The sequence below is a fragment of the Vigna radiata genome, unplaced genomic scaffold (genome assembly GCF_000741045.1).
Source record: "Vigna radiata var. radiata cultivar VC1973A unplaced genomic scaffold, Vradiata_ver6 scaffold_247, whole genome shotgun sequence".
NCBI lineage: Eukaryota > Viridiplantae > Streptophyta > Magnoliopsida > Fabales > Fabaceae > Vigna > Vigna radiata.
Window position 1 is genome coordinate 213528 of NW_014541804.1, and position 9268 is coordinate 222795.

At 36.7% G+C, this 9268-nt stretch overlaps 1 long non-coding RNA gene across 3 annotated transcripts in view; it reads left to right on the forward strand.

Moving 5' to 3' along the window:
- Positions 1–1127: 1127 nt before the first annotated feature.
- Positions 1128–9268, forward strand: part of LOC106778241 — a 9890-nt gene continuing 1749 nt past the window's right edge. Inside the window, exons 1-4 of one of the 3 annotated variants that reach the window (XR_002666096.1) lie at positions 1139–1466; positions 2179–2273; positions 2808–3316; positions 3809–4695. This is a non-coding gene — a long non-coding RNA (uncharacterized LOC106778241). Of the gene's footprint in view, positions 1467–2178; positions 2274–2807; positions 3466–3808; positions 4696–9268 lie in introns of those variants that run through there. The other 2 variants (XR_002666095.1, XR_002666094.1) reach the window with 2 other exon arrangements.

A 9268-nucleotide genomic window follows, 5' to 3' on the forward strand; every position in this document is an offset into this window, starting at 1 on the left:
GTTCATCTGTTACGATATTTTCACCTTCGTTCATCTTCTTTAATTATGATTTGTGGTTCTTCGTCATCATACTCTTTTTCATTATCATTTTCGTCACAGTTCTTTTAATATACATGTGCAGGGTTTGTCGCTACCAGGGACGTCTTCCTACCACAACATTTTCCGCCACCATTAGTGATTGGACCCTCCAACTTCAGTGATAGGTAATTCATCACTCAAGTTGTCCTCTCTATAGAGCTTCTCTTAAGCTTGAATCTTTTTTCTAAAGATTTTGATTCAGTCTTCACCCTTTAGAATTTATTTCCAGTTCTAACTTTCTTTCTTAGAATTAATCTGGTAATATCGTTATTCTTGAAGAATAAATCTTGTATTTAAATAATTAGAGCTCAAAAGTTAAAATAGTATTTGTTTTTTTTTTGCAATTAAACATCCACAATTTAATTTTTTATTGTGTTTAAAAAAAAAATAACAAACAAAACTCATTATGTTGTAAATTTTCCATGATACACAGGTTTCTTATATTGAACTGGAATGATGATCTAAAAGAAATAACTTAGTTTCTTCTAATTATTTTTAAATACAAATTATAAATGTAGTGACTCTATATTCAATTCATCTTAACAGAAAAATATATAATCAAAGTATTGATTATATAATTAACTTTCTTAATTGAGTAGTACAATTTCTTTCTTAACCTTTCTATTCTAAATTGAGTAGTACAATTCTAAAAGATATAATTAACTTTTTCTGGAACACTTTTTGTCTTTTCACATTTTTGAATTATTTTAAAACAAATTTTTCTTTTACTTTTTTTAATATTTTAGAAAATGTTTTTTAAAACATGAAAATCAAAAGGGATTTTTTAATAATTGTGATTCATAAGATTGTGTGGGTGGAATAGTAGCATTTTGATAAAAAGAGAAAAAAATGAAGATACATATGTCAATTTAAATAAGAGAAACAGAACGAACATGTTTATAAAAAGTGTCAGTGCAAATAGCATAGCCTTATTAATATTTCACCTGAAAAATAGGGAATCAATACTAGGGTCGGACACACTTAAGTTAAAAAACTTAAATTATAGTTTATCTGTATTTTTTAAATTTAAAAAATCTAAATTAATTTTAGTGAAAACTATTTATACTGATTAATAGTTCAGTTTAAAAATACTGAACTATTTTATTTTGAGTACAGTTAACTGGTTTCAGTTTTCTTATTTTTTTTCTCTGAATCACGATTAGGGTTTCTATTTCATTTCTCCATCACAATATCCTATTTTCGTATTTCCTATCTCCTTTAAAGGTTGCCGCCACTCTTGTCGAAAGACTCGCGGAAGGCTCACCACTCGAAGGCTTTGCCGCATTCTGCCGCCGCCACTTTGCCATTGCCACCCTTTGTCGTCGCCACCCTCTGCCGTCGCCGCACTCTACCATCGCTGGAAAGAAAAGCAAATCTGCAACCTAAAGGTACGTTTTTCCCTTACCCTTTCAAAAGAAATTGAAAAACCTTGGTATAGCAGCATTGGAAGAACGAAGGAGAAGAAGGGGGAGCAAAACGACGCCGTTGAGGCGGGAGCCAGAGGAGGACGCACCTGAGTTCCCGAAGGAGTCGATGGAGTTGCCGGCGGAGGAGAGGGCGAGGGCGGGAGGTCGTCGTCGAAGAGAGAGTATTCGAGGAAGGACGTCGTGGACAGCGAGGGGGGTGGATAAGAGGTCGGGGTAGCTGAGGGGGGTGTGGTCGAGGGAGAAGTTGGTGGAGGAGTTGTCGGTGACGAAGATGGTTTTGGCGGCAAGAAGGGTAGGGAGGCGGGCGTAGCGGGGGAGGAAGAGGAGGTCGGAGAAGGGGAGACGCTAGGGGACAACGTGATAGGGGAGTAGGAAGGGGATCCAGCGGAGGACGAAGGTTGCGTGAGATGAATAGTGTGGCTTTGAACTAAATCAGTTTTCTAAACTGTATTAGTGTAACTGAACTAAAATTAAGTTCAGTTCCTTTGAACTACTTTTTTAGTTCAATTCAGTTTTTTTAATTATTATATAGTTAACTGTAATTGGTTATAATACAGTTCAAATAGTTCAGTTTGCTCACCCCTAAGCATAAAACCTTTATAAATGTCAATTTGCTTTACATGATTGATAATCAATATTTGTAAGCTTAAACAAATGGGCACTGAATTTGTAGGCATTGCATTTTTGAAATGGTCGTGTCACTGTGCAAAAGTCGCACTGCTTCATCACTTAATTTGTTTGCCAATACTCTTCGCCGATTCTCTATTGGTACATTCGTTTCTCCTTTCTCCTTTAATTCTCAGCAACAAGAACATTAGCTTCGTAGTATTTGTACAAATGGTGCAAGATGGAGAAAATATTGGAAAAAGTCTCCCCTTCTTTGGGTTTCTTTTTGTGACTGCTCTTCAGTTTAGTTGCATAGCTTTGCACAAATTACTTAGATTGCTTTACACCCTAGCCTTATAGTAATAAAGTCGTATTGTTTTCAATGTTGTTTAGTGGTGGCTTAAGAAATCATCATATATAAACACTGTCAAGTAAAGTAATAGCTTTGTTCATGCTCTACTGCAAAATAATGTTGTTTTAAGTAGCATTAGGTACACTTGTTAGAAGAGGAACCAAAGAAAATTCATATGGTTACGTTTTAAAATTAAAGAAAATAGAACATTATGGGGTGAGAAATGTGAACATTTTACTTTGTCTATGGGCTAAATGCTATCCAAAATGGAAATTATGGCCTCTATGCTGCGCTTGTTTCTTTCGCTGGAGTTTTGTTACATGCATTTCTGCCTTTTTCACAAGGGTGAAAACACCAGTGCTCAAAGAACGCCAGAGAGTATAGTGAATCAAATGATGTATTCTGACATAAACTCACGAATTGGGAGTTGCATGCCACTGCCTACAATGCGAATTGGAACAATCATTCACAACATTGAATTGAACCCAGGGTAAGGTGGCAAGCTTGTCCGAGCTGCAGGAACTAGTGCAAAGATCTCGAAAGAGCCCACATAAGCATATTGTTTAATCCAGATGTCCTCTGGTGTTAAAAAGTTAATTGATTCTCGGTGTAGGGCCACCATTGGGCTTGTGTCTAATCCAAGCCATGGGGATCACAAGCTTAGGAAGGTCGGACACAGACGATGGCTTAGTCGAAGACCTGTTGTTCGAGGAGTGGCTATGAATCCCGTAGATCATCCTCATGGGGGAGGAGAGGGTAAAAGCAAGAGTGGTGGAAAATGGGGAAGAGGATCTCACTCCTTGTGGCAAGCCAACCAAGGGGGGCTATAAGACTGGACCCCTGAAGCGCATAGGTTAGTAGTAGTATATATAGCATTCACTATAGCTGCTTCTGATGCTTCCTCACAAGATGCTTGTAATAATTGTAGAAGCTTTCATTCCTGCTTAGAAAATTTATGGAATTGATTAGATTCAATCAAAGTGTCAATTTTATGGGTTCAAATTTTACTGTTGCTAAAGTAAAATGCTTTTGCATTTTCTCTGAACTGGTCTTGAAGTCAACTTATTACACTTCCATTGGTTTGGACTAAGTTTGTTGACTTGCTTAAATGAGACAACGCTTTTTGTTTCTTTTATCCTTCTGCTTTGTATTGATGAGAGGAAAATATGTTGATGCTTTTCCTTTGATAATGTTTTCGAGATAAAGAAATAAATTAATTTTAACACAAAGTGGGAAAGAGGGAGGGAGAATGAAAGGGAAAGGGAAAGCAACTGAAGATGCTTGTAACTTCTGTTATCCTTCTGTTTTATATTGACCACTTGTCTTTCTTTTCTTCAATTCACAGCAAAGTTAGAGAGCGAAAGGGAAAGCAACCGAATACGCTTGTAACTTCCCTAATTACAAATTTACCATTTTCACTACGAATCTCGAGGGTTTTATTGGAATTGAAAGATCCCTGATCGATTCTGATTCGGAAAATGCCTTCTTCAAGTGCAGCCGATGTTGGATCCATCGACCCCACAACTGCAAGATAAAACACCAAGCAACCCAAGGCTTGATGTAATCTTGAAGATCTGTATGACCAGAGGTTTGGAGAAGCAAAGTAGCGGATGCAATCCAATGGAACAGTACCAACAATGTGATTCCAGTACAGATCTGGATTGTTTGCAGAAACGAAACTTGGTGGAGATATGGAGGATGTTGGCAGCAGAGGTTGTGTTTGCAGAGGTTAGATGAAATGGAGGATAGCTTGAAGAGGTGAATCACAACTCAGAAGGCCCCCACACTAGGAAGGAAGTTGCAATGGAGAAGCAAGCATTGAAGTGACTCTCGGACATGAGAAAGTGTCTATGCATTTCAACAGAGTTTCTCTAATATCATCCAATGTGCTAAATGTGCTAGCTTCTAGAAACCATATGGAGTACACATTTATTTTAATTCTAATATAAGAAAGTTCCCGGTGCACCCTCTATCAAGCTAATCTCACCCCTGCATGTGCATAAAGGTCTCTTTTACCCCTCTCCATGTTTTTGGGTTGTTCTTTATTTGGTGGGCTTGGCCCCCGCATATCATCCCCTCCCCCTTGGAAAGGATTTGTCCTCAAATCTGATGGTTCGCCTGAGGACTTATTTTTGTAGACTTCACTAGAATTCCTCCAAGGTCAAATATCCACCTGCAATAAGCATTAAACATATCACTAATTAGTTTTCTATGACCCAACAAAATATATAAAAGAACATGTTTAGAAGAAGGTTTCTTAATTTTAAAATGTTCAAGTTTAATACTATGAAGAAACCTTTCTTCTTTTGAAATTTTATTTGTCTCTTGAGTTAGTGGTACCCATAAAAGTAACCCTAACCCAAGTTGTGAATTGCCATGTATTGAAGGTTTTATTATTTTTAAAGATGGCATGGNAAATTCTTGGAGAGAAAAGTGATATTTTGGACTTTCAAAANTAAATGAAGAAAAGTGAAAGGATAGTAAACCTCCCCTTAATAGTTTTGATTCCATTGTGGTTGGAGGAGATATTGCTCTTAGTTGCTTTTGTTCACTTTCTTCCACTTCTTTTCTTTCAATTTCTTCTTTGTCTTCTCTTTCTTTTTCTTTTATTCTCTCTTCCTCTTTTCTTCTCTCTTCTTCTCTCTCTTCTTCCTCTCTTTTTCTTCTGTCTTCTTCTATCTCTTCCTCTCTTTTTCTTCTCTCTAATTCTAGTCTTCTTTGATTTTCTTCTTTCAACTTTCTTTCTTTTTCTTTTTCATCTATTTCCTTGTTAAGGCGCATTTGTGCTTGATCATCCGCCACTTGTGATGATGAGAGAGGATGAAGTACAAATTTATTCTCATGATGATGCACAATTATGGTATTGGTAAGACCATTATGAATTGTTTTATGATCAAATTGCCATGGTCTTCCCAATAAAACATGACAAATTTCCATTGGAACTACATCACATAAAACTTTGTTTTTAAAATTGCCAATGGAAATTGTTACTGTGACTTGATCCTTGACTGTGATATTCCCATCTTTATTGATCCAATGTATTTTATAAGGTTTAGGATGGGGTTGTACAACAAGATTTAATTTTTCAACTAATCTAGTGCTACAGCAGTTAGAGCACGAACCACTATCAACAATGAGAGAACAAGTGTTACTTTGAATTTGACATCTTGTGTGAAAGAGAGTCTCTCTTTGTGATAGTTGTTCTACACTAGATTGGTTGTGAAATATTTTTTTGATCATGAGCAGCTATCCTTCACAAGGATAGACTTCCTCAGTAGTGGATTTTTCTTGATCACTCTCATTCTCACTATTGGAAGATTCACTACTATAACTGTCAATGCCCCTCAATATGATAGTTCTTTTGGTGGGACATTGTGCAACTATATGTCCTCTTCCTAGACATTTAAAACACTTGATCTCACTGGTGCGAGTGTGTGAAGAGGATTCTTGTTTAGGTTTCTCATCAATTTTGGCTAGAGGATTGAAAGGCTCCTTTTCTTTTAAACCTTTTCTTTCAAAAGAATGTTGAACTTGAGCTCTCTTAAGAGAGGTTTTTCTTAAATTTTGTTGCTCTACCTTGATACACATTTGGACAAGACTATCTAAATCTATATAAGGTAGTAATTCAACCTTATCTCTGATTTCATAATTAAGCCCACTAAAAAATCTAGCCATTGTGAGTTCATCTGTTTCCTCAATTCTTGCCCTCATCATATACAACTCCATCTTTTGTCTATATTGTTCTACAAACATATAATTTTGTTGTAGTCTTAGGAGTTTATCCATAAGCTCTCTATGGTAATATGATGGAATATGTCTCCTCCTAAGGGCAGTGATCAAGTCATTCTAATATTGTATTGGAGGATTTTGGTGGCGCCTTCTTTCTTCCACTATGGCAGTCCACCAATACATGGCATACCCTTGAAAGCTTAGGGTAGCTAGGGAACCTTACTTTCTTCACTAACTTGGTGGCAAGCAAAAAGTTGCTCCACCTTCATTTGCCAATCTAAGAAAGCCTCTACATCATCCTTTCCATGGAAATGAGGCACGTTAATATTGACTTCTCTAGGGTGAGGAGGTTCTTGGATTTCCCTCCTATGTCTTCTAAAAGAAGAATAGTCTCCATCATAATCTCCCATTCTAAAATCCTCTACCTCATGGTGAGAATCTCCACTCCTACTTCCCCTCATTCTCCCTTGCTCATCTCTCATGACTCTCAACTCATCTTGAATTATGGTGATTTGCCTTTCCCTATCTTGTTGAGCATAATCCATCTTTCTTTCAGTGTCGATTCTCCATTGAGTTAGCTCTCTAAGTTGTTTTGAAATATCTTTGAGAGTAACTTGTTCCTCAGAATCACTAACTCTTGGAGATTGATGCTTTGACATTTTGTGATTCTAAAAGTTTTCTTGTGTTACAACTTACTTAGATTTCACCCAAGAACAAATTCCAGGTAAGGGAGGTGAACCACTAGGGTTGCTTAAGTACCAAGCCTTGTCCTTGCCAAAAATGTTCTAGGCTACTTAGTAGTTATTACTCCAAGATTACTTCTAAGATCACAAAAGAAGACTCAAACACAAAGCAAAGAAGTAGGACTCTAAATTCGGACTCTAGAAGAGATCCCTAGACGAAAAATTGAAAACAAATGGTAAATTGAAGGAAACTTAAAGACAATGGAAATATAAAAGTGAGGTCTCCTAGGTGAGGCTTAGACTTTGGATCTAAGACACACTCACCGTCTACCAATTTTTAGGTTATGAGACTTTAAGTCAAGTTAGCAAATGAGGGAAGAACACTTATGAGCTCTTCCACTTCACTTGCTTGAAATGGCCCTTTACACACAAAGAACAAATGAACTTTTACAAGAAAGAACTATATGAAATGAAAAGGAAATGAATTGACAAAAGGAGTAAATGATGTATGCAGCTCTAGCTTCTCAAAAACAGTGAGTGAATTGATTGAATTCACACTAAACTCTCAGCTGCAAGGTGAAGATAACTGTGTATGGATGACTCTGCTGCTGTATGGATGACAGTACTGTTACTGTTTGATGTGTCAAACGCTGCTGCAACCTTGTCCGTGAATCCACTTCATGACGTTGTCTCTCAAGCACTGAACTCCCTTTGATGCTTCCTCGTGTAATGGATAATCTGAACTGTATCACACCTATTCAATCAACACAAATCATCAATGCAATTTACCTCACTGCTGTCAGAGAATTGCACCCAAAAACCAGTACAGCACATACCTTTTATCAAACAGGTTGTGTGCAAGAGTTCCAAAAAATTTGAAATCAAGAGATTAATCAGGTAGCAAACACGGTAACACTTCAAAAGGATCCTAAGAATAGTTCTAAAGTAGATTGGACCAAAAACAATGATTAACAGCCAATAAATCGATCAAAATAGCAGTGCTCTAGAAATTTCACAATCTATTTGTCATAATGCCTCAAAGAACAGTGAATTTGGATGCAGAAATTGGTCAATCAGTCTCGGCAGTTTTTCATTTTATTGGATGCAATGGTTCTTTCAGCTTTTTAATGTGTCTATCTTATTGTTTGGACAATCTTGAATGCATTTTTTTTAATGGAACCAAGCTTTTACTACATCCATGAGTACTGACCAATCACCACATTCAATCTAAATTTTGAAAAAAAGAAAAGTACTGCACTGCTACAGATTTAACCAGAATTTACCCAAAATTTGGCAAGTCCTATAGGCATTTTGCATATAACAGCAACTACTCATCTTAAACTGATGCAAACATGTTTGAATGATTAAAACAAACTTGTTTGAACACAAATTCTGCTAAAATTCAAGGTGTAACAAAAATTGAGTAGGTTTGTGCTACTGCAAGCTATTTGAAGCAACTAGGATAGCCAAATTTTGCAAACCATGGTAATTCAGTTTGAACACAACAGAAATGAACTCAATACAACCAAAGAAAATTTCTCAAAATGGCAGAAGTATCAATTAGATGATTGGCAATGATCTAGTGCTCAATCCAAAACCACACGCAGAATTAACTCAATCAACAATTGCAGCTCGGTTTATTGCTAATGTAATTTAAGTTGGAACTTTCCAGCAATGTCACCAGGCGAATTGCAGAGCAATATCATGCTCCTTTGGTGCTTATTCTAGATCAGCATCATGACAACTTCAAAATAGCAACACAGACCAGATTTAGTCAAGAAAACTCATGACTGATTGCTGGAACAAAATCAACGCAACACGCTGCACAATTTTAGCAAAGAAATCTGATTGAATGACACCAAATCATGCACCTGAGCTATTCATAGATATGGTCATGGCTCTTTGATAGTGCAGAGTATATCATTTTCCAATCAAAATTTCACAGGTGCAGCCACGTAAAACCAGATTTGAAAGACATTTTTAAGCAACTATACATGACTTATGACACAACCATATATGATGCTCAAATTAAAGACTCAAACAACAACATTAACCGATTAAAATGCAAAGGACTCAAGCAAAAACGCAGCTAGCACAGAAAAAGACTCAAACAGAACCTAAATCAAGATCAAATGAATGGAACAGATGGAAAACAGATTCAAAGACATTGCAGAATTTGTTGACAGTACGGAAATAGAAGAATGACACTTATCTCACGGTGTAGCTTGAACCTTGCTCTGAATACCACTTGATACATCAAGGCTTGATGTAATCTTGAAGATCCGTGTGACCAGAGGTTTGGAGAAGCAAAGTAGCGGATGCAATCCAATGGAACAATACTAGCAATGTGATTCCAGTACAGATCTGGATTGTTTGCAGAAACGAAACTTGGT